We start from the raw sequence: 26,916 nt of genomic DNA, 5'->3' as shown, positions 1-26,916 counted from the left end.
TCTGACAGATAAATTGCTTCCCTTCAAAGAAAGGGGCAAGCTCTAGTCCTTGGAGAATCCACTGGGACCTTCACAGTCTCTCAGGGTTACATGCAAGCAATTCTGTCCCCGTGCATGAAGATTAATTAACATTTAAAAATTCCACATATTTGATTAGTGTAGTGATGCCCAGCTCTGCTGTCAAGATCAATCAGAAGAGGTGTCTGGAATGTTTAACAGTTAATTTAACTGGGAAAAAGAAATGGACAGGTGTGGCAGGGTGACAGACTTTTCAGTTACTTCAATTTGCTTAAAAAATACTTCAGTCAGTATTTGAAGGGGTAATATTTTCTAGACCTGTAGCTTGCAGTTTCTTGGTGCAAGCAATTATACTGACCTTACCATTTCATATAAGTGAAAAATTTGACACAATGGCTGCAGCATATGAATTTGGTAACATATCTAGTAAGCATTTTTCATCTCAACCATTTTACAATTAAAAGATACATAAATGCAATTAGGACATTTTCTCACAAGAATTAAAAATGTGTGTGTATTAAAAAATGCCACAACTGCTGCTGCTGATGTGTTTCCTGCAATTTTATAAGATGCAATAAAATTAATAGTTTAAATAGGAATTTAAAAAAAAAAAAAAAACAAAAAACCAAGACCAAACAAAAATTAAGTACATGTTTGGGACTCTGTTTTATTTAACTGCTGAACAAGCCCTACCATATTTGGGGGGGAGTTTAAGCCCTTTCTTAAGTGGGATGTTACTGAATGGATGTGGAACATGAATAATTTTGAACATGTCTGTGGGACTAGGGATCAAACTTGGGAGGCTAACCAAAAGGTGCACACAACCCCCACCCTATGCAAAGAAGAGACCAATCCTGTGAGTCCAACCAACAGGCCCTCTGTGGTGGATCGACCCCATTTGGTAGTTAAGCACCACACAGCTGCTCGCACATTTTCCTCTGCAGCGGGATGAGGGAGAGAACAGGAAAAGCAAAAGCAGGAAAACTCATGGGATGACATAAAAAGAGTTAAATAAGCAAAAGAAAGAGGAAGAAGAAATGGAAACAAAAATGTGATGTAAAGACAATCACTCAACATCTCCCACAAGTAGACAAGCCAGTCTCTGAGCAATGGCTATCGACTCACCCCACCCCCCACATCTCCATTTTTATTGCTGAGCATGATATTATATGGCATGGAATATCCCTTTGGTCACTTTGGGTCAGTTGTCTCACAGCAATGGGGGAGCTTGCAGCTACCTGCAAGACCATTATCCCAGCTGTCCACTAAGGAGGAGTTTCACTTTCCCTTTTCTCTCTCCTTCCTCCTCTTCACCCAAAACGTATTTTTACCACTATAGTCAACATATATCATCAGTTATAGGCCCTGCAAACAATTCTTTGTGTATCTAAGTCTGTATCTCAATCCTTTGTGCAACAGGGGAAGCAGTTCATGATCTGCAGGGCAAGGCTGCTATTTGGAGGGACCTTGACAGGCTAGAGAAATGGCCTGACAGGAACTTCATGAAATCCACCAAAGGCAAGTGCAAGGTGCTGCATCTGGCATGGAATAATCCCACTCACTCAACACAACAGGCTTCTCTGAGTGGAGAGTTAGACTAGATGGCTTCCTGTTCTACCTTCCAACCTAAATTGTTTTGTGATTCTACAGTAATGTAGGACTCAAGGACTGATATCCTGTAACTATCGCTTCAACCTCAAAGGATTCATAAGTGCATACTCTACAGACAGTATCTCTGGGACTTGAACCCAGGTCACCACATCAAGCCTACAGATCCCTGTGCCTCTGATGAAAGGATTAGGCCCTCCAGAAACATCACAAACAGGGAGAGAAGGCCAGAGTTGACTAGTGCAACAATCACCCTTATTGACCAAGAAAGAATTCTCTGATATTTGGGAACCTGCTTCCTTACCAAGTCACAATTGGATTACAGCTCCTTTGTACCATCTCAGCATTACTGAGTGCTCATGACTAAACTAGCAAATCTAGTCACAGAAATCAACTTCTCCAGGCAGCCTCCTACCTCCAGTTGCTGCCCAGTACAGCAGAGATGGTAGTAATATGTGGAATGGCCTGTTTTCCTAAAGGGTGCCTGGAGTTCCACCACTGGTGTTGCTGGGTCAAGGCCAAGAGATTCCTATCACAGTAAGACAAGTACAACTTCTATCAAAATCAAGAAGTGACAGGTGTCATACCAGCCAATATGTGTAGAAGCCCTGCCTCTACTTACAGTCACATGTCCAACTTGCCCTAGTAAGTCCCTTCTCTGTTCCAGTCACAAGGTCAGTTTACCCAACCTCTTTTTGCCCTGGAGGCTGGCATTTTTTAAAATGCCATAACCCATGTGTTCTCAGACTGCCCTGTGATTGGACAGCAGAGCAAGCGACCCCTTCCATTTTACGTCGTAAGCTGACAGGGGGAAAAGATTTTTAAACCAGTCTTTAAACAAAGTACTAAAGCAGTGTAGCATTCATCGCTTCGTTACTAATGATAAAGTAAAAGCTTCCATCATACAACATCATACCGCAATAGGACGCATGACACAGAGGATTATCTATCCTCTCCACCTGAGTGAACATGATGACATAAGAAATAGGGGGCAATGGCAACAAATTCCTGCCTGGCGCAGCAGGCACTTCTCCTCTGTGACTACCCCACCTTCCCAGGTGCCCTTGCATTAGGTACGAGGCTCTGCAAGTGGAATCATAGAATCAAAGAATTGCTAGCATGTAAGGGACCCACTGAGTCATCCAGTCCAATCATTCCTAACAATCCCTAAACCATGCCCCTCAGCACCTCATCCACCCGTCCCTTAAACGCCTCCAGGGAAGGTGACTCAACCACCTCCCTCAGCAGCCTATTCCAGTGCCCAATGACCCTTTCCATGAAAAACTTTTTCCTGATGTCCAGCCTGAACCTACCCTGGTGGAGCTTTAGGCCATTCCCCCTTCTCCTATCCCCTGTCACTTGGGAGAAGAGGCCATCTCCCTCGTCTCCACAACCTCCTTTCAGGTAGTTGCAGGGAGCAATAAGGTCTCCCCTCAGCCTCCTCTTCTCCAGGCTAAACAACACCAGCTCTCTCAGACGCTCCTCTTAAGACTTGTTCTCCAGACCCCTCACCAGCTTCGTTGCTCTTCTCTGGACACGCTCCAGAGCCTCAACATCCTTCTTGTGGTGAGGGGCCCAGAACTGAACACAGTACTCAAGGTGCGGTCTCACCAGTGCCGAGTACAGAGGGAGAATAACCTCCCTGGACCTGCTGGTCACACCGTTTCTGATACAAGCCAAGATGCCATTGGCCTTCTTGGCCATCTGGGCACACTGCTGGCTCATGTTCAGTCGGCTGTCAACCAACACCCCCAGGTCCTTCTCCTCTAGGCATCTTTCTAGCCAGACTTCTCCTAGTCTGTAGCACCACATAGGGTTGTTGTGCCCCAAGTGCAGGACCCGGCATTTGGCCTTGTTAAACCACATGCCATTGGCCTCAGCCCATCGGTCCAGCCTGTTCAGGTCCCTTTGCAGAGCCTCCTTACCCTCCATCAGATCCACGCTTCCACCCAGCTTAGTGTTGTCCGCAAACTTGCTAAGGGTGCAGTCAGTGCCTTCATCCAGGTCGTTGATAAAGACATTGAACAGGGTCAGACCGAGTACTGAGCCCTGGGGAACCCCACTTGTAACTGGCCCCCAGCTGGAGTTAACTCCATTGACCACCACTCTCTGGGCCCGGCCATCCAACCAGTTTTCCACCCAGGAGAGTGTGCACCTGTCCAGGCCAGAGGCAGACAGTTCCTGAAGCAGAATGCTGTGAGAAACTGTGTCAAAGGCTTTACTGAAGTCCAAGAAGACTACATCCACAGCCTTTCCCTCATCCAGTAGTCGAGTCACTTTGTCACAGAAGGCAATCAGTTTAGTTTGGCAAGACCTGCCTTTTGTGAACCCATGTTGACTGGGCCTGATCACCCAGTTCTCTTGCATGTGCTTCATGATAGAACTCAAGATCACCTGGTCCATGACTTTCCCCAGCACTGAGGTCAGACTGACAGGCCTGTAGTTCCCTGGATCCTCCCTGCAACCCTTCCTGTAGATGGGCACACCATCAGCCAGCCTCCAGTCCGGTGGAACTTCCCCAGTCAGCCAGGACTGCTGGAAGATGATGGAAAGGGGTTTGGAAAGGACATTCGCCAGCTCCTTTAATACTCTTGGGTGGATCCTATCAGGCCCCATAGACTTGTGGGTGTCTAGCTGGGCAAGCAAGTCTCTAACCGCCTCCTCTTGGATCATGGGAGCCTCATTCTGCTCCTCTGACTCCTGGGTTTGTACACAGGGGAAACAATTTCCCTTACTATTAAAGACTGAGGCAAAGAATGCATTAAGTACCTCAGCCTTGTCCTTATCCCCTGTCACTGTTGTTCCTTCTGCATCCAATAGGGACTGAATATTCTCCCTAGTCCTCCTTTTCTTGTTAATGTATTTGTAGAAAGATTTTTTATTATCTTTCTCCGACTTAGCCAGTTTGATTCCTAGTTGGGCCTTAGCCCTCCTGATTTTTTCCCTGCATGATCTCACTTCCTCCTTGTAGTCCACCCAAGATGCCTGTCCCTTCTTCCAAAGCTCATAGACATTCCTCTTCTTTTTGTTATGTCTCAAGATCTCCCTACTCAACCAAGCTGTTTTTTTCCCCTGCCGGCTCCTTTTCCAGAACACAGGGATGGCTTGCTCCTGAGCTGCTAGGATTTCATTTTTGAAGAGCGCCCAGCACTCGTGGGCTCCCTTGCCCTTAAAGACTGTCTTCCATGGGACTTTGCCAACCAGCCTTCTGAACAGTCCAAAGTCTGCCCTCTGGAAGTTTAAGGTGACTGTTCTGCTAGTCCTCTTCTTCATCTCACCTAGAACTGAAAACCCTATCATCTCATGATCGCTTTGTCCCAGGCATCCTCCAACTGTCACATCCCCCACAAAGCTTTCTCTATTCACAAACAGCAGGTCAAGGAGGGCACCCTCCCTTGTCGGCTCACTCACCAGTTGCGTGAGCAAGTTGTCTTCCACACACTCCAGGAACCTCCTAGACTGCTTCCTTTCTGCTGTATTGTACTTCCAGCAGATATCAGAAAGATTGAAGTCTCCCTCAAGGACAAGAGGTAGAGATCTAGAGACTATCCCCAGCTATTTATAGAAGAGCTCATCAGCTGCTTCTTCTTGGCTGGGTGGTCTGTAGCAGGCTCCCATCACAATATCTGCCTTCTTGTGGGCTCCTCTGATTTTAACCCACAGGCACTCAGTCCCTTCCTCACCGTAATTGAGCTCAAGGGTATAAACATACTCTCTAACATAGAGGGCTACACCACCTCCTCTCCTACCCTTCCTGTCCTTCCTGAAGAATTTATACTCCCCCATGGATGCACTCCAGTTATACGAGTCATCCCATATGTTTCTGTGATGGCAACAACATCGTAGTCACCGTGCCCTACAACAGCTTCCAACTCCTTCTTATTGCCCATGCTGTGTGCATTGGTGTAAATGCACTTCAGTACTCATATTGAGACTCCATCGTTACTCCGGGTCCGCCTCCCACTCCAACATCTGGTAGCAGAGGACGGTCACAGGACACCTTTGACTTCTCCGAGACTGCGGTAAGCAGCTAGAGGAGGGGAGTGGGAAAACAGCGGCTAAGGGAAGCGCTGCCTGTGCATAGTCAAGGTAGACAGCTGGTGTGAGGTCGCTCCTCGCCCCTTAGGGATAATAATGGAAATAGAAGCTGCGGCAACGCTACTTGCGGGAATCCTCTCTGAGAGAGGCCATGAACTGCCCGCAAAACGGCTGATAAAACTTCTACATTTAGGTAGAAAGTGGGGACACTTGATTGATCCACATACGATGTTTTCTGTTACGGAGTGGCGAGATTATGGAGAAACGTGGCAAAAGACTATATCAGGAACAGACAAAGAGGAAAAGGAAATTAAAACTGTTCGCGGGGATTGGAATTTGGTGTTGGACACTTCAAAAGAGATGAAAGCGGAGAGGGAGGTGGCTTGTGCAGCAGCCCAAATGCTGGGACCTCTACCTAATGTCGAAAAAACCCCAGCCGGGGCGGGTTCGATTTCCCGTTTATTCGGATTGCCTGCGGTGAAAGGCATGAAAGGAACTGTTTGCAAGAATGTTGGCGAGTTAATGCGAAAAGCTGAAACAGGGGAGAAGGGGGGGGGAGCACTGGTTCGGGAAGGAGGAAGTTGATGCATTGGGAGACATGGAACCGACTGAGAAAAAGCAGGAAGTACCCAAGGGTGGCTTTAGTTGCCGCCCACGTTCCTGTGCTCCTCCTTCGGTACAGCCTTCTGCCCCCCCAATCGAGGAATTAACTCCTCCGGTGCCGCCTTCCCCTCCGCCTCTGTATCCTTCATTGTTGCAGCCCAGTGATTCGTCCAGTGATACGTCCGGCACTATAACGCAAGATATAGATGAAGGAATTCTATGTACCAAGGAAACGGCCACACAGTTGCTGCAAACAGTTCTGCAACGTCTTGACCATTTGGACCTATGTTTAGATAACAAGGAACAAGCCTTACCGCCCTGCTTATCCACTACTCGACCGGCTTTATTACGGGGAGTGCAATGGAAGGGAATTATCAAAGATGCCATAGTGCAAGGCCAGTGGATGTCACCTAACAATAGTGAGGGGCTAATGCCCTTAGCTGACGGAGACCAGCTCACAGGGACGCCTTAAATTGACAGACGGACTACCGCTCTGGTGGCAAGTAGCAATATTTTATTCTCCAACCGGAGTTTTTATACCCTTCTGGTTCCTCTTCGGACAATGATTAAGTGCTTCTAGTTAAGATAACATCGTGCTTGCATGCACTATTTACATACTTTATTACTATTCTTGTCGTGAGAAAGCAGGCTCTATAAGTTCTACAAACAAGGGTCTACGTGTCTGGCCAGAGTTCACATAACATCCTTAACTAAATCTGCAGGTGTTCCTGGAGTGTATACATTTAACTTGGGCCCTGGAATGGGGAGAAACCCATTATATTGCCAAGAACCTCTGTGTCCACATCCTCCCTTCCAGGAGGAGCGGCTTTTGATCTCAGCACAGTGTTCTGTTATTGACCCTTCCAGGCCCTACAGAACACTGCTCTCAAGGCCTCTGGCTTCATCATTCTGCTTTTGACCCTTTCAGGCCCTCAGAATGTATAATGGTTCTCCTCACTTAGCTTTTCCTGTCGTCCAAGAAAATGGACAGGGGAAGTGGGAACCGCATGATTGGAAGATTTTACAACAGGCGCGTGCCACCGTGACCACATATGGTCCGAAATCCAAAGCTGCGTGACAGATAGTGACCTGGATTTTCTCAGCAGATTTGATGTGTCTGCATGATTGTCAAAATTTAATGAGACTACTTTTGACCCCAACTCAAATTTGATTGAACTTGTGCAATCACTTGCTACCGCAGCTCAGAAAGGAAGGGGCTGTGTGCTAAAGGGAGGAGAGTCATCAACCAACCAACCCTTCCACGGGAAGTGTTATCAATGTGGGAGTGAAGGGCATTCAAGATACCACTGCCGAGCGATAGTTTGGTGCGATAACTGCCAGAAGCCAACTCACTCTACAAGAGCACGTACGGGAAACGGGAAACTGAGCTCGGGCAGAGGCCGCGTGCAGACACAAGTAAATCCTCCACAAACCTTTCAACCCAAAGGCCAGGTTTTATGCAACAACACCAGCCAGCAACCCGAGGGAGCTTGGGAATCGATGTGGAAGCCGCAGTAGATGTTACCCTCATAGATTCTACAGTACAAAAGGTTCCTACCACAGCTCATGGTCCACTTTACCATGAGAACAGCAAAATCGGGGGCCTTTTAATAGGTCGATCATCTGCTGGTGTAAAAGGATTAATTATAATACCTGGATTGATTGACGCAGATTATACAGGGACGATACAAGTCATGGTGTATACACTTTGTCCACCTATCTTTATACCGGCAGGTAGTGAAATAGCACAGATCGTGGCCATTGAAAGTATCTTACCTTCACAGTCCCGAGTGGAATTCTATAGGGGCGACCGGGGTTTTGGATCTACAGGCCCTGCTGTTTGTTTTACCACTAAACGGCCTGTATTAACAATTGGACTGCTCTGTGACAATGAGACTCGACAGATTCGAGCCATGTTAGACACTGGTGCAGATATCACGATAATCAGCTGTGAAACATGGCCTCGACATTGGCCAGTGGAGCAACCTTTATCAACTATAGCCGGAGTAGGAGGACACTCTTTCCCACAGATCAGTCGGGAACCGATTCAACTAGAGTTCCCTGAAGGACAAAAGGCTGTATTAAAAGTATATGACAACCAAGGACTGTTACCTGTTAAACAATTGATACAAACCTTATTTTATAATATATGTGCATATTGTAAGTGTTGTATGTGTTCGGTACTGTGTATAGTTTAAATATTCATACCATCGTGCTATTCTTATTGACTGGTTGTAAACAATATTGTATAGGTATATTAAGCCAGCTCTCAAAAGAATGGTTCTGTATGTGTATGCGTGTGTGTGTTTAAAGCGCTTTAAACGTTTGTAAGAGTTGCAAATTGGGTTTTGGTTATAGGAGCTTGAGCCTCTGTTTGTTTCGATTAATCTTAAAAATGCAACTCTGAGACCTTTCAATCTCAAACGTCCACTAAGCCAGCAAACAGGTAGATTTACCTGGGACCTTTGAAGTGAAAGGCTGCAGAGGACACAATTTCAAACTGAAAAAAAAAAACCAAAAAAAAAAGAAAAATAAAAAAAAGAACGTAGACAATAGAAAAAGAAAATGGAAAAAACCCCAGCCCTATGGCTGTGTGTGTTTCCCCTCCCCCGCATTCCTCCCCGCCCTTACTCCTGATATGTGAAGGTTTTTTGTTTTGTTTCAGCTTGGCAGTCCTTATCTTTCTCTAGGGGAGTAACAATTTATGAAGAACACTCTGCATTCCAGTGTCCGTTATAACCATTTGATGGACTGGCACTGCAGACATTGAGGGATATGCTGAGAGATAAAGGACTTGTGGTTGCACCTGAAAAAGTATAAAGGTCAGCTCTGTGGAAGTATTTGGGCTGGCGCATTTCTGATGCCCAAATCCGACCACAGAAAATCGAACTGACGACCAGTTTACGAACTGTTAAAGATGTTCAAACGTTGTTAGGGAATATTCAATAGGTCCACCGTTGTGTGGACATTTCCAACTCTGATATTGCTCCCTTGACTGTGTTGTTGCACAGTGCCGACACAGCCTGCAAAATTGAGCTTACCGCAGGTCAAAGGACTCTTTTACAAAAAGTCAGTTGTCGCTTACAAAATATCTTGGTCATCTTGGAAGATACTGAATTTACCGATATCGCTTTTGCTTTGTAAAAATAGCGAATCCCCATATGCATTTATTTGTCAATGGCAAAACAAAAGAGGGGAATCTGGGAAGGACAGAGACCTGAATGACCCTGCCATTGCCAGTAGCAAGAGAACTGATAAAGCTGAATCATTTTGGGTATTGGAATGGGTGTTTCTGGGTGTGCAGCCAAAAATGAGCATTCAAACCAGACCCAAAGCTGTGGCAGAGTTAGTACAAAAAGGCAGATCTCGAATTATTGAGATCAGCGGTCAAGAACCTGCAGACATTAGCATTCCAATTAATGCTGTAGACCTAGAATGGTGGTTACGAAATGTAATACCACTTCAGGAAGCCCTATTAGGATTTGAAGGACAAATACGTTCACAGCAGCCGCAAGGGAAAAAGTGGCAGATATTGTCACGAAATCAGTGGCTGGAAAGAACGGAAGTCAGTATGCAACCACTGGTGGATGGCCTTACTGTATATACTGAGGCCAGAAAACGACTGCATCGTGCTGTTTGTGTATGGCACCAACGTGCTGAATGGCACGAGCATATTTTGGAGGGACAGCCCCAAGACTCTTTACAGACCTTAGAGTTAACTGCTGTTGGTTGGGCCCTGTTGAATTGGCTAACCACCCCTCTTAATGTTGTAACGGACTCATTGTATGTAGCAGGAGTAGTCCCAAGATTAGTGGATGCTCTTTTAAGACAGACAACTAACCCAAGATTAGGAGCATTGTTTGTGCAATTACGCTCCACGCTTCAACAACGCACAGAGCCTTGTTGTGTTATTCATGTGCGAAGTCATCAACTTGACGTAGGACTAGGAAGGGGTAATCAGATAGCAGATAGCTTCGTTAGTCCAGCTCAGCATATGCCCCCTATGGATCAATTTTGTCTAGCAAGACAGAGTCACGACCAATTTCACCAGAATGCCAAAGGATTAAAACGACAGTATGGCTTAACAGAGAATGAAGCCCGTAGTATTGTACAAGCCTGTCCAAGATGTGGAAATCACGGTCCAGGAATAGGGATTGGAGTTAACCCTAAAGGACTAAAGTCCTTAGAGCTTTGGCAAACGGATGTCACTCACATTGGGGAATTTGGAAGACTAAAATATGTTCACGTGCTTTGCTGTAATGGGGGTGCCTGAGACCATAAAAACAGATAATGGGCCTGCCCATACTAGTGAAAAGACGAGGGTCTTTTTGTCCCAGTGGGAGTACAAGATATTACAGGAATCCCGCACTCTCCCACTGGGCAGGCTTTGGTGGAGCAAACTCATCAAGTGTTGAAAGATTATTTACAAAGACAAAAAGACACTGAAATGGATGTGCAAATGAGATTGAATAAGGTTTTGTTCGCATTAAACTATTTGTGTTTAATGAGTGATAGAGAAGAGCCACCGGTGATAATACATCATCAAAGTATAAGGTTGAATGAAAAGACAATTATCCCCAGCTTTCGAGTATTATATAGAGATCCAGTAACGGGAATATGGAAAGGACCTGTTGCTGTAATATTTAATGGTCGAGGATATATGTGCGTTTCCACAGAAGGTGGTCCTAGGTGGATACCAGCAAAAAGCATTCGACCCTATCTACAGATGTCATCAGAACATGATCAACGGCCTACACAAGAAGATCCTGCACAGGAATGAATGAAGAAAGCTGTAATTGTGGGAACTGTGATCCCTGGGTGTTCCATAACTGTGGTGACTGTGATAATAATCAGTGACCCTGTAATATGGACTATTAAGGATCAAAATTGGAAAAAAGTAAAAGAAAACTGTAGGCATCGAAAAATGTATGGGTTACTCTTGCACAAGTCTTGAACATTACTAGTTTTGTGCCAGTTTGGTGACCATTTGTGACTGTCTTATAGGAGTTCCCATAAAAAAAAAAAAAAAATAATTTTTTTTTAACTTTAATCAAACAATGCAAGAGTTGAAGTTACAGTTTAACATCACTAGTAACTCACCCTTTCGATGGGAAAACCAGAGAGAAGCATTCGATAAATATGATAATTGGGATAACAAACTTCCAATTGGATCCGAACCACAAGAACTTGAACTTGTGGATTCATTGAATGCTACGTATTCTTTTTGGGTTTTTTTTTGTTTTTATAGGTTTAGCATCGTGGTCTGAGGTATAGAAGGAAACAAGACTAGCGGACCAAGCAGCACCAACAATAATAATCCCATGGGGAACAGCAGTGATTGGGAGCGGAAATGGTGCAACATTACAATGTGAAATAAAACTCACTCCGCTCCTGGCACTGTATTACCAAGACGATTACCACCAGGATACCTTTCAATCTGTGGTAATCGAGCGTGGGCAGGCATGCCCTCTAACCCAAAGGGTGGACCATGTACCATTGGTCAGCCTAGTTTGGGCGTTCCATATCATCATCCAAATCAAACTCATCCCACAATGTGGAAAAGAGACCTGAATTATGGAATTTTTGGGAAAGATTTTTGCATTTCTTTTGCTATCAAGAGTCGCAGCCATAAAAGCGCGTAAAAACTGAGAAGAATTATTTTGTTGGGTAGTGAAGCAAGCCAACATGACAAGTCGAATTTTGTCTGAACTGGCTGCAGCAATAAATTTTTCTTCTTTTTTCGTTTGTTATTGGCGCATGGTCATGGCTGTGGCAATTTTGACCTAGGTCTCTCCCCTTTTTTTTTTCCTGGTCCGCCTCCCCCTCCGACATTCACATCTAGTTTAAAGCTCTATTTAAGGCCTAGCTAGATTTTTAGAAAGTACTTTAGTCCCCCTAGGAGACAAGCGTGACCCATTCCTAGTAAGAAAGCCTGGGGGTGGGTGGGTCACCCCATGATCAAAGAACCCAATGCCTTTCTCCTCACACCAGGCTGGGAGCCAGGCATTAATCAACTGTTTCTCTTTGACCTCCTGCTTCTCATTTCTTAGCATTGGAATGGAACTAAACACTATGTGTGCCCCAGAGCTCTCCAACGTTCTCCCTAGAGTCCTGAAGTCTCTCTTGACGGCTTTCAGCTTTCTGTGCTGTAAGTCATCATTGCCTATTTGAAATACTAATAGAGGGTAGTATTACTTGCATTGTTCCCGTAAAGTCGGTATCAATCAGTCCCAGTAAAACCAACAATCCTTGCTTTTTGACAGCTGATTGTCCAATTAACAGTGCACTAATTCCATTTCCTAAGGGGGCCCTTAACTGCCGTAGGGATGAGCCGAACTGCAGTGTAACAGATTTCTGTTCTTTAAAGGCAGTAAAACTTTCTGATTGTTGCAACCCTTCCATCACAAAGGACTATCCTGTGTATGTTGCGGGCAGCATCAGCGGAGCAGTTAGCACGTTCTCTTTCACAGCTTTTCAAATCTCCTTTATTGCTTTGTAACTAATTGGTTCCCAGCAAGGACCAGCCTCCCGTGCATAAATCATAGGAAAAAACTGTAATGGTTCAACGTCCCCCTGCCACTATGATTCCCTCCTGACTTGCACCCATCTGTCTGAGGGACAGGGTAGAAATAAATCAGGCTCCTTCTCGTGGTCTGTCGGACCCGGATCAAAGGGGTTGTCATCCCCATCTGAGAGTGCAGGGGCAAGCGCAGCCAGTTTAGGGGGTTGGGGAGTTAGTGCAGCTGTTAACAGTCCTGCACTCGGGTGCATATCATCACTGTGCTCTCTGGAGCCGACATGTGCCTTTAGCGCTTCAGAAACAATCCACCAGGGACCAAGCAACGCACTAGCCATTTTATCTGACGAGTCACTTGATCCAATAATTGAACTCCCATCTTATCCCAGGTTTCTTGCTTGAATGCTGAGCAAACATCAAAAGAAGGCTCCTGATCCTGAGCCCATGCCAAAAGCGCTTTAAGGTCATTAATTTTCCAGTGTTCAGTTTTGTTTCTTTAAAATACATTTAAATAAGTCTATTACATCTTTCTGTTCCTGGGTTATCATGTTCCCCATCACATGATGGGCGGCTCACCTTCCTTCCAGCGGGTAGGTGTCTACGGGTGTACCCTGGGCTTCATTTCAGCCCTCCAATCATTCTGTCGACGTATGCCACCAGACCATGCTCCTAACTCGAGCCTCTGTTTGGACCCTAAATTGGGTGACATTTGTGGCATATTAACATGCCTGGACTCATCTTTTGTTTCAAGCTAAGACCAAGTTTATTGTTACAAGCTCAAATTTCTACCTTACTAAAAATGTCAACACCTCTCCCACAAGTCCCTCATAAAAATTTACACAGCATGTTTTTCTCCTTGCAAGCTCCTTTTAAACACTGTTATTGTTTGTAGAAACATTTTATATTAACGAAGGCCACGATGCCCTTGAAGGACCATGAACAGTGTAGTAAAGTAAACAATGGATAGCAACAGTAAGCTATGGCTCTATGCCCAGAAGCTGAGAGGGAGGTGTAAGCTAGAAAAGTAGAAATCATGATAACTTAGGGGAAAAGCATGTAAAATATGCAAAGCTAATTAACCAAGTAAGCACTTGATCTAGGCGTGTGGACAATAGCAACTAACCAATAGTAGTATAAACTTATACGCGTGAACAGTTTGTAACCAATCAAATGATGCCAGGTTTTAGATGCAACATAACATTGTGTATATAAGGAGCTCACTAAGAGCAATAAAGGTCTTCAGTCCAAGATATCTGAGTCCATGTCATTAATCTCCTCAAATGGTGACCCCGACAATCACGTGACGCAGTAAGAGAGCCGCTGATCTGGGGATCTGAGAGATGCTGGAAAGGATAGCGCATGGGGTAGACGTCTCAGCTGAACGATCGTCTTGCCGGCTGGACCGAGCAGACAAAGAAGAAGAAAGCCCCTGGGCCCACAATCACCTGTTCCACAAGATTCGGGAGAGCAGCTGAGAAACTAAGCAGTGTAAGAAGGGGGCGAATATGTTGACAGAAGAAAAGGCGATAGTAAAGATGTTTAAGCATATTTTGAAAAGGAAAGGAGTTCATTATGAAGAACATAAACTGGAACTGTTATTAGCATGGTTAAGGAGGAAGAATGCGCCTGCAGAAGCACCGCGTGTTTTTGACATTGGGACTTGGAAGGAGGCTGGTGAATTACTGTTTGAACATGCCACAAAGGGAGATTTAAATGCTTCCCGTGTGTTAATAACATGGGGATTGCTATATGAAACACTGAAAGATTTTAAAGCACGACAAGATCTAGCAGAGGCTAGTGCCTTAAATAATCCTGACCCTCCTGGTCCGGTATTGAAGGACCTAAAGGTGACTTCTAAAAGGACTTCAAGGAAAATAAAAAAGCGATCACCATTGTGGAGTGATTTTGAGGATGAGGAAGCTGCTAAGAAACAATCATATCCAACTAAAGACAAGACTTATAAGACGCCCACCGAACTTGCAAGCGAATCCGAGCCACAAGGTAAAGGTGAACGATTAACTGTAGTACAATCCTCTGCCCCACCTCCTTCCGATGTAAGATCTCCACTGAATGCCACTAATCCACTCCTCTGTCCTCCACTACCAAGTGAAACTTCTGAGGATGAAAGCAATACAGATAGGCACAAGTCCTCTTCCTCCAGGAGGGAAGCGCAGCTGCGGAGACAGGTTGAAGTGTTGCAAATTTTTCCCACGATTTATTACGAGATGCAGATCTTCGCTGGAAATCAGTTAGTCATGAAGCAATAAAAGAAATTCAAAAAGCTGTAAAAAGAGAAGGTACTGACTGTTTTGCTGTGAAGCTGCCTGCCGCCCCACTGCTTGAAGCAGCCGCCAGCTCAATTGCGTGCATGAATAATTCACAGCCGTCACAGGATAGTCCTTTGCAACGAAAATGTTGTAACAACCAAAGACTATTATCTGTTAAACAATCGATACAAACCTTATTTTATAATATATTTGCATATTTAAAGTGTTGTATGTGTTTGATACCGTGTATAGTTTAAATATTCGTACCATTGTGCTATTCTTATTGACTGGTCGTAAACAACATTGTATAGGTACATTAAGCTAGCTTTCAAAAGAGTGGTTCTCTGTGTGTGTTTAAAGCGCTTTAAATGTTTGTAAGGTTTTCCAATTGGGGTTTGGTTATAGGAGTTTGAGCCTCTGTTTGTTTTGATTAATCTTAAAAATGCAACTCTGAGAACTTTCAATCTCAAATGTCCACTAAGACAGTAAATAGGTAAATTTACTTGGGACCTTTGAAGTGAAAGGCTGCAGAGGACAAAATTTTAAAATACCTAGAAAAAAAGAAAGGAGAGAGAGAAAAGAAAGTGGAAAAAAAATACAAAAAAAGAAAGAAAATAGAAAATACAGAAAGAAAAACAGAAAAGAAAATTGAAAAAGAAAAAAGAACATAGAAAATAGAAAAAGAAAGAAAAATGGAAAGAAGCACAGCCCTGTGGCTGTGTGTGATTTTCCCCTCCCTTTTCCTCTCCCCCATTTCTCCTGATTTTTTTTGAATGTGAAGGCTTTTTTTCTTTCAGCTTGGGAGTCCTTATCTCTCTAGGGGAGTAACAATTTATGAAGAACACTCTGCATTCCAGTGTCCCTTATCAGATCAGCTGATGGACCCTAGTGCAGACAACCATAAAGAGGATTTTAGCCAGACACTAAGGAGAGTATAATTTAAAAGTTCAAAAAGAGTACCCTCTGAGATTAAAAAACTGCAAAGGAATAGAAAAATTTCATGCATTTGCAGCCTTGAGAATTCCCATACAGGTAAAAACAGACAAAAGAGGCCAGGAATTCGACAATGCCTGGACCATTACCATAAATGTTGAAAAGGCTGTCACTTTACAAATCAACGCCGTTCCAAATACGATATTGGGGGTAAACCGTTAACATCAAAGAATCAAGGAAACCAGCAACCCAGCGCGCAGTGGAGACGTGTGAGAACAGTAAATGCTCGCGCACGGATCTTCTCCACAACCTCCTCAATCAAAATAAGGGATTAATGCGTTCACAAGGTATCGCTCCAAGCTTTTGGTCCTATTGTTTGAAAACGTTAATTTAGCTGAAGAATCAGGGCTCAATTAAAATAAGATTAAAATTATAGGTTATATATATTGTATTTAGCATTTGATATATATTGTGTTTAGTGTTTGATTTTGTTGATCTTTATAGTTAAGTATGTGCAGACTTTGTGTCTGTCTCTGCAGACAGTGACAGTTTTCTCACATACCACATATAACCTTCACAAGTACATGGTATTAGGGAGTGCTTAGAAAGTATGTACTAACAACCTTATCTGAGCAGAGCCTACGCTTTTACTAACAACCTTATCTGAGCACAGCCTACGTTTGTGAAGGCCAGAAGCATACCAAGGGCAGTCAAGTGAAGATAAAGAAATGCTGGTGTCCACACAAATGATGAGACAATCCTCAAATACATATGCATGAAGAAATGATGTAATCTGTTGAATATACATTAGATTGTGAGAAACACTTAAGGGTTAAATTGCAGACCCTCCGGGATCGTCTTTGAACCAAATTTGGGTGTGCATACCCCTGGTTCCCGGGGCCTCGAAATAAAGCACCACATATAACCCTCCTGGAATGGTTATGTGTTTGTCTCTACGCTAACACTATTGGTAATGGTTTAAGTGCTTGGTTAGTGGGTCATTCCAGTGTTACTTTGCAATGTCTTTTTGTGCAACCTGGTGTTATTAATTCTGATTTTACTGGACAAATACAAGCTACGGTTTATATTACTTTCCTACCTGTGTGTATCACCCAAAGCAGTTGTGTTGCTCAATTAATACCATTTCAAAGATTGTATTAGAGAAAACAGGTCTTCAAGTCGCACCTGAAAAAATTCAAACCTGGAAATATCTTGACTGGAAAATTTTGAATGAGACAATTGAACCCCAGCAAGTCAAATTGCAAATAGTACTTAAAGTGATTTACAAAAGCTCCTAGGAACAATCAATTGAGTTAAACCTTATTTGAGTATTACTAATGCAGAACTAAGTCCATTATTTGATCTTCTTAAGGGGGACATGGCTTTAACAGCACCTCCTACTCTTACAGTGACGTACAACAAAGTTTGGGCAAAATTGAAAAAGCCATTACTCAGAGAAAAGCCCATAGATGACTTGATGGTCATCCAATATGTTTGTTTGTTTTTGTTACTCTGTGCCAGGCATTCGGTCTAATAGCACAATTAGTCCCTTTTAAAAGTAAAGCTCCCCAAGCTGAAAACAAAGAAAGGGGAAGTAGAGGCTTTGGATCTACAGGACAAGAAAAACAGATAATGTGGGCATTAGAAATTCAAAAATCAGAACCACAATTAAAGGTGACATTGATATTAGAAAATCAAACAATTCAAATAACTATGTTGGTGGATACTGGTGCGGATGTCACTGTCATGGCAGGAAAAGACTGGACTGAAGGATGGCCGTTGGTCAGTCCTCAAGAAACATTGTTAGGGGTCGGAGGAAATACGACAAGGAAACAAAGTAAACAGATGTTGACATTTCAAACAGAGGAAGGATCCAAAGGCTTTGTAAGACCATATGTGGCTCCTATACCCATGAGTCTTTTGGGCAGAGATGTACTTGGACAGATGGGGCGTTTTTTGTCGTCAAAAATTTTTTTAATAATGACCACTGAAGGACAGCCAATATTCAAGCTGAAATGGAAAACTGAGAAGCCAGTTTGGGTAGACCAGTGGCTATTGACCACAGAAAAGGTTGCAATCTTAAAACAGCTGGTACAAGAACAATTGCAGGCTGGACACATCAAACCCCCTACCAGCCCTTGGAACACACCAGTGTTTATCATTCCTAAAAAACCAGGAAAATGGAGACTGTTACATGATTTGTGTGGGATTAATGAAGTTATGGAAGACATAGGACCTTTACAATCAGGATTACCATCACCTACAATGATTTATAGAGACTGGAACATTTTAGCTATTGACTGTTTTTTTTTACCATACCTATTGACCCCAGCAATAGTGAAAAAATTTGCCTTTTCGGTTCCAAAACCAAACAGACAGGGACTGGTGTAGAGATATCAATGGGTGGTGTTACCACAAGGGATGAAAAATGCGTCAACAATGTGTCAACTTTATGCTGACCAAGCCTTACAAGGTTTTTGGAAAAAATATCCACACCTATTAGTGTATCATTATATGGATAATATACTAGGGGAGGGGAAAGATAATTTGGAAAGGTATAAACAGGAATTATGTGACATGTTGCAAAAACATCAATTGCAAATCGCACCAGAAAAGGTGCAGAGTGTTGTACCATGGATGTATTTGGGGTGGAAAATTTTGGATAAAACCATCAAACCACAAAGGGTATCAGTTAGAATTAACATCTAAACACAACAATGTGCAGATCTTGCTGGGTAATATCAATTGGATCAGGAATTTGATAGGGGTAGATAATCAAACATTGTTACCTTTGTCTGAGTTGTTAAAAGGAGATACAGATATATTAGCACCAAGGAAACTAACAAAGGAAGCAGAACAAACATTGGAAAAAATAGAAAATGCAGTAAGCAACAGACAAGCACATCCTGTAGTGTATGGGTGGCCTGTCGGTTTTCGATCATCAATAACGCTTATCAGCCTGTTGGGTTAATAATGCAATGGGTTGAAACTGATTTGGACAAATTAAAAATTATAGAATGGCAGTTCTTATCTAATCAGCCATCAAAGACAATTCTAACGAGTAGAACTGTTTGCACAGTTAATCATGAAAAGTGGAGATCGGATAGAGGAATTGAATGGGAAAGAGCCTGAAACAATAGTCTTTCCAATGACAGAACGATATTTACAATGGAGTATGCAGAACAGTTTAGAATAACAAGTGGCCTTGGTGAACTTTAGTAGACAAATTAAAATTCATCATCCAGGCCATTGGTTGACAACCTTTTTGCAACAAGAATGTCTAGAGGAAAAATCTAAGTGTAGTACCACACCAGTAAATGGGCTGACAGTTTTTACAGATGGGAGTGCAACACCTTATTGGCATTCCACATTCTCCAACCGGACAGGCAATTGTAGAATGAATGCATTGCACCATCAAAACTCTTCTGCAAAAACAAAAACAGGAAGAACAGGAAGAAACACCAGTAAACAGGTTAGCTAGGGTACAATATGTTATGAATTTTTTACTATTGACAGGAGGTACTTTAATCTCTCCAATAGTGAAATATATGCAAACCATGTCAACAGGAATGATTGAACATAAAAATTAAGTGAAAGTCGTGGTAAGAACTAGGGAAGGAAATTGAGAAGGTCCATTTCCATTGTTAACCTGAGGACGAAGATATGCTTGTGTCATTACAGACAGTGGTCCTGATGAGTGAAAGCAGACAAGGAGGGGTTGGGAGTGTTTGTTAGAGCTTGGTGTTGTTCTCCTTGAAGAGCTTGGAAGTTGATAATGAAGGAGCCAGCTAGCAGAAGTTTACTGATAAGTGGGCATTGGAATGCAGAAAGCTGGAAAACAACCAGAAGAGACTGTGCTTGTTTACAGTTCAAGGAAAAAAACCTTTTTTCATCCTGAGGAAGACTTCTTATTTCATCCCTAAGACCCTGACCCACGACCACCAGGAGGCACTACGCAGGTGCAAGATTGGAATGAACTTTCCAGAACTAATTATAATACGAAGCGGGAAAGGGTATGAATATGTAGTAGGTGCTTATAACTATGCATGTCTTTAAACTATAATTAGCTGCCTGTTAAGTTAAACGGTGTGCAAGCTAGGAGGAGAACCCCCTTGCACCCCAGCGCTGGAAATAAACATACCTGCTTTATAACTCATTTTGGGTTATAGGATTTGATTGCACAAAACAGTCCAAGATAGGTTCCAGCAAAATGAGTCAGTAATAATGGATGCTTGTGTAATGTATAATTATACCTATAACATCGCTCAAAAAGGTCAGAATGTAAATGTTACTTTACCTGTGTATAGAAATGCTACAGCCTGGTACAGTTATACCTCTCCTAAAGTATCACGTTCTTTTTCTTTTCCAGTTGCTTTGCCTGTAGGAATTTTTTCTAATTTGTGGGGATAGAGTGAGAGGAGGAATTCTGTCAAAATTTAATGGTGGGCCATGTAGCCTTGGACGGCTTACGCTACTAACACCCAATCTCACTATGATTTATAACAAGAAATGAAGTAAACAAAATAAACCATCTATCCATCAATTTGGGGCTAACTGTGAGAGTACAGTCACCTTTCTGGGAACGTGGACAAATTGTAGTTGCCTTAGCATTAGCTCCTGGGGTAGCAACTGCAGCAGCCTTGACAAAGCTGACAAATTTGGGATGTTGGTTGAGTAAGCAGACTAATGCTACTTTGATTGCTTTGAGTGGCTTGTTAACGGATGTTGATAGTGTTAGGCATGCTACATCACAAAATAGAGCTGCAATGGATTTTTTAGTATTTGCGCAAGGACATGGGTGTGAAGATTTTGAGGAAATGTGTTTTATGAATTTATCAGATCATTCAGCATCAATTCATAAACAATTACAACAACTGAGAGATCTGACAAAACGACTGCAATATGGTAATAAAGGTGATTGGTTATGGGATTTGTTGTCAGGATGGGGATTGACAGGTTGAATACCGGAATTGTTGATTCATGGTGGTATGTTATTGTTAGTGATTTTCATTATCATAACAGTGATCCCCTGTTTTTCACAATGTGTACAAAGAATGATTCAAAACCAAATACAACAAGTGAATGCAGTGATTGTGAAAAACAAAGCAGGGGGAATTGTGGAAACATTCTTAGAAGCTGGAGGCCACGATGTTTTTAGAGGACCTTGAATGGCAAGATAAGAGAGAGTTGGAGGTAGGAATGAGAAGAATTGGCAGCACGCCCAGAGTAGAAGAAAGAAAACAGGGCTTAAGAAAATGCAAGTTATGATGACAATGTAGAAGAGCATGTAAATACGCAGAGTCAGTCAACCAATTAAGTGTTTAGAATAGGCGCGTGAACAGTAGTAATTAACCAATAAGACTGTAAACCTGAGCGTGTGGACAGTCAATAAAATATATATAAGTTTAGCATTCTGATTAATAAAAGGTCTTTGATTTGCACTTGGAGTCTGTTATCTTCAATCTCCTCAGGTACTGAACCACGTTTTAAGGGCCTTCATGGTATTTTCTCCCATAGCTCAAGAGAAAGCTTCTGCCTGTAACAAACCTGAGTTTACCTCTACTCCCACCAAGACATATTGCTTCCCCTCAGATTTACGGAAGAGGCCAATATAATCATTCTGCCAAGTTCATCACATGGAGAGGAGTTTCAGTCATGATGTGATGGTCTAAGCAGATTTGGCACTGTGGCCACACAGAAATGCGGGTACGTCAATTCTCCCTTGACACAGGCCATCCTCTGGCCTGCGCCTTGCAGTAGCGGTGGACTCGGAATGACCACGTTTAACATGTAAACACTTTGGCAGTCTGTTCCACTGTTCTCCTTCTGGGGAATCTTGCAGGGGGGTGAGTCTGGCTAGTTCATCTGCTCTATTATTCCATCTACTGGATGGAGAGCCATCCTCCTGATGAGAGGGAATCCACCCTACCTGGAAGTCCCCATTTTGTGCTGTCTTGAAGATATCCTGCCATTTCTACTTTTGCTATATTGGCACTCAATTGACCTCCCAATTATTCATTTCCCAAAAGGGAAGCCACTCAGTACACCCTTTGTAAACTGCAAAGGAGTCAGTGTAAATGTATATGGGATACTTCAAATCCCTTTCGTGGTCAAATACACTCCATATCGCTATTAAATCTCCAAGTCCTTCTTTTATCACTTCATTACCAGTATTCAGGTGAATAGCTACTGATCGATACTTCCATTCCTTGCCCTCATGCTTAGATGATGCATCAGTAAACCATACATTTTGTAAGTCTTCAGAAAAGGGAGGAGCTACCTTAATAACTGACGGTGGGGAGATAATGTCACTCTGTGGGAGTATCTCCTCTTGGATATTCAAAACTTTACAGGTTCCCTCAGTGACTTTGAAGATATTACAAAAATGTTCAATTTGAGCATATCACTTTCTCACTGAGGCTCGCTGGGCCACCCTGTCAGGGAGTGGAGTCCCTTTCAACAGTGGTTGAATCACTTTAAAAGGACCCCTAGGTATAATGGACTGATTGCAAATAGTATGTTCAGTTTTGCGTAAGGCCCAACTTATCACAAAAAGACCCTTCTCCCAGCTAGAATAGTGCTTTTCCGCATCCTTAAGACTATGAGAAGCTACTGTGCTACTAGAAAGCTACGATCTAGTTGCCATCACTGAAACTTGGTGGGATGAATCCCATGACTGGAGTGTGGCTGTCGTTGGCTACAGGCTGTTCAGAAGGGACAGATCAGGAAGAAGGGGTGGAGACATTGCCTTCTACATCAGGGAAGTGATAGAATGTTATGGGAGAAAGCACGTTTAGGTTTGAACTTGATGAGAGAAGACTGTGTCCCTGAATCTGTACAGACCTAAAAGATTCCACTGTCGTGCGTATGCCAATGCAAGTGGCTGATGCCTTGGCATGCCTACGATATCAGCAGAGAGCACAGACCAAGCGACTATTGGTCTGAAGCTTACTAGCTACCTTAATGTCCTTGGAATCATTAGCTGTACTCATGGGATACTGGTGAAGTATGCGAGAATCGAAGAAGCAGAAAGTATAACAAGGAGATAAGGTGTACATCTCTAGCTGCAGTCCTTGTCTTTATCTCTATGTAGCCATGGGAACGCGAGCAGTGCAATTTTACTGGGGTAGCTGTTAACAAGGCAGATTAGGGTATATAAGCCTTGTACTTTCACTCAATAAACGATTTTGTTTGTACCACAAATTAAGTCCGTGCCTCCTCTGCTACAGAATGTGAAGAGCTGACATTGAAGAGTAGTCAAGAACAGGCTGAAAGCCTGTAGGTCAGAATAAAAGACCGAGGAACCAACAGGAATCTTGTGGTTGGTGTCTACCACAGGCCACCTGATCAAGGAGACCCAACTGATGAAGCCTTCTTCCTCCAGCTACAGGAGGCTTCATGCTCACAAGCCTCATACTACTAGGGGACTTCACCCTAACATCTGCTGGAAAAGTAGCATGGCAAGCTGTAGGCAATTCAGGAGACTCCTGGAGCGCATTGAAGATAATTTCTTAATCCAGCTAATAGAGACCCCCACCTGAGGGGGTGCAAGAGTGGACCTGATGGTCACCAATACACGTGAGCTCATCAGTGGCATCAGGATCGGAGGCAGCCTGGGCTGCAGTGATCAGGCCCTCATGGAGTTCAAAGTCCTGAGGGATATGGGACAGGCAAGGAGTATAGTCAGGACCCTAAATTTCAGGAAAGCAGACTTCCAGCTCTTCAAGGAGTTACACAATAGGACCCCCTGGGATACGGTCCTAGGGGACAAGGGAGCAGAACAGAACTGGCAGATCTTTCCATGGATGCTTTCCATAAAGGCAAGAGCACTCAGTCCCCAAATGTAGGAAATAAGGCAGGGAAGGGCGGAGACCAGCGTGGCTGAGTGGAGACCTGCTGGTCAAACTGAAGAGCAAGAGGGAACTGCACAATCAGTGCAAGCAGGGACAGGGAGCCTGGGAAGAGGATAGGGACACTGCTCAGTTGTGTAGGGGTGGGGACAGGAAGGCAGAGACACAGCTGGAGCTGAACTTGGCAAGGGAACAGAAGACTAAGGGCTTTTACAGGTACATCAACCAGAAAAGGAAGGTTAAAGAAAGCGTAGTCTGAATGATGAAGGAAAAGGGGGACCTCGTATCAACAGATGAGGAGAAGGCTGTGAAGAATGTAGATGTAATTCGTGTCAGAAAACACAATGTAACGCCTGTTGGTGCACGACCTGCAAATTAGCATTACAGACGATAGGGAAAAAGGCCTGCTGGAATGATTCGGAGCCTGAGTAAGGACTTCCTAGGGAGGCATGGAACAATAGCAGGAGACTGTGGATTAACTTGATAACGACCTGAAAGATACCTCGTGCAGGAAACCGAGTTCAAAGTACAGAAGTGAAGATAAGGAAAATGAAAAGGAGATCGCCACATGGACAATATCGACTTGCAAAATAATATAAAAGGAACTGAGAACTTGGACTTAAGTGTGCGTTGTTGGTGGAGCGGAGACTCCCCAGCGCACCCAGCGTTGTTTGCTTCTAATGCTTTCCCATATAAATATAATAAAACAATCTTTTGCATAAATTACGATTTATTGAGTATTTATAACAAGGCTGAGGGACTGAACAGAATTTTTTGCATTAGTCTTCACCGACAGCCACTCTTCTCACCCTTCCTGGGTCAATGGACAACAAGATGGTGACCAGGGAGGTAAAGCCCCTCCCACTGTAGAGGAGGATTAGGTTCGTGACCACCTGAAGAACCTGAACATACATAAGTCTATGGGACCTGGATCAGGGCAATTCATGGTTTCAGTACAGGATGAGGGATGATGTGATTGAGAACAGCCCTGCAGAGAAGGACCTGTGGATGCTGATTGATGAGAAGCTCTATATGAGCCAGCAATGTGCACTCACAGCCCAGAAGACCAACCATATCCTGGGCTGCATCAAAAGAAGTGTGGCCAGCAGGGTGAGGGAGGGGATTCTGCCCTTCTCTTCCACTCTGGTGAGACCCCACCTGGAGCACTGTGTCCAGTTCTGGAATCCCCAATATAAGAAGGATATGGAACTGTTGGAAGAGATCTAGAGGAAGGCTACAACGATGATCAGAGGGCTGGAGCACCTCCCAAACAATGACAGATTGAGAGAGTTGTTCAATCTGGAGAAGAGAAGGTGTAGCGTAGGGAAAGGTAAATGTTGTAAAATGATATAATGTTGTAAATGTAAGAAAACTGGGGGTTGTAAACAAGAGATAATTGTAGGGCAGCTGAGCTAGTCTTAATTGCTGCAGCTGTGGGATCCGAGAAGTAGCCAATCACCGGGGTAGCTGCTAACGAGGTGCTAAGGGTGTATAAAGCCTGGCGTGGCATAGCAGTTAAGAAGACCCCTCAGTGGAGAAGCTTAGGGTAAGAGAGAGCACTCCAAGAGAGAGCAGCCAAGAGACGGTGAGAAAGTTAGGGAGCTCCAAGGAGGAGCTCATAGGGTGCTCTTTGGCTCTTCAAGGTAGGACCCCCTGGGATGTGGTCCTAGGGGACAAGGGAGTGTAACAGAGCTGGCAAACATTTAAGGATGCTTTTTATAAAGCGCAAGAGCGCTCAATCCCCAAATGTAGAAAATCAGGCAGGAAAGGGAAGAGACCAGTGTGGCCGAGTGAAGACCTGCTGGTCAAACTGAAGAGCAAGAGGGAACTGCACAGACAGTGAAAGCAGGGGCAAGGAACCTGGGAAGCGCATAGGGATGCTGCCCAGTTGTGTAGGGATGAGGTCAGGAAGGCCAAGGCGCAACTGGAGCTGAACTTGGCAAGGGAAGTAAAGACTAACAAGAAGGGCTTCTACAGGTACGTCAATCAGAAGAGGAAGGTTAAAGAGAATGTACCCCCACTGATGGCTGGAAATGGGGATCACGTATCAACAAATGAGGAGAAGACTGAGGTACTTAACAACTTTTTGCCTCAGCAATAACCGCTCTCCTCACCCCTCCTGGGTCATGGGACAACAAGATGGTGACCGAGGGGGTAAACCCCCTCCTACTGTAGAGGAGGATCAGGTTTGTGACCACCTGAGGAACCAGAACATATATAAGTCTATGGGACATGATGAGATGCATCCCAGAGTCCTGAGGGAATTGGCCAATGTGGTGGCCAAGCCACTCTCCATAATATTTGAGAAGTCATGGCAATCAGGAGAAGTCCCTGGTGACTGGAAAAAGGGTAACATTGTGCCCATTTTTAAAAAGGGTAGAAAAGACGAGCCTGGGAACTACCGACCTGTCAGCCTCACCTCTGTGCCTGGGAAGATCGTGGAACAGATCCTCCTAGAAGCTATGCTAAAGCGCATGGAGGTGATTAATGGCAGCCAGCATGGTTTCACTGGGGGCAAATCCTGTATGACCAACTTAGTGGATTTCTATGATGGGGTCACTGCAGCAGTGGACATGGGTAAACCGATGGATGTGATCTCTCTGGACTTCTGTAAAGCCATTGACACTGTCCCTCACAACATTCTTTTCTCTAAATTGGAGAGATATGGATTTGATAGATTGACTATTCAGTGGATAAGAAACCAGTTGGATGGTCGTATTCAAGGAGTAGTGGTCGATGGCTCAAAGTCCAGATGGAGATCCATGACAAGTGATGTCCCTTAGGGGTCCTTACTGGGACCAGTGCTGTTTAGTGTCTTCATCGATGATATTGACAGCAAGATTGAGTGCACCCTCAGCAAGTTTGCAAATGACACCAAGCTGAGTGGTGTAGTTGCCACACCGGAAGGACAGGCTGTCATCCAGAGGGACCTGGACAGGCTGGAGAAGTGGGCCTGTGAGAACCTCATGAAGTTCTGCAAGGCCAAGTGCAAGGTACTACACCTGGGTCGGGGCAATCCCCAGTTTCAGTACAGGAGGGAGATGATGTGATTGAGAGCTGTCCAGCAGAGAAGGACTTATAA

The sequence above is a fragment of the Cuculus canorus genome, chromosome W (assembly GCF_017976375.1).
Source record: "Cuculus canorus isolate bCucCan1 chromosome W, bCucCan1.pri, whole genome shotgun sequence".
Lineage (NCBI taxonomy): Eukaryota > Metazoa > Chordata > Aves > Cuculiformes > Cuculidae > Cuculus > Cuculus canorus.
This window is presented reverse-complemented; position numbering follows the sequence as displayed.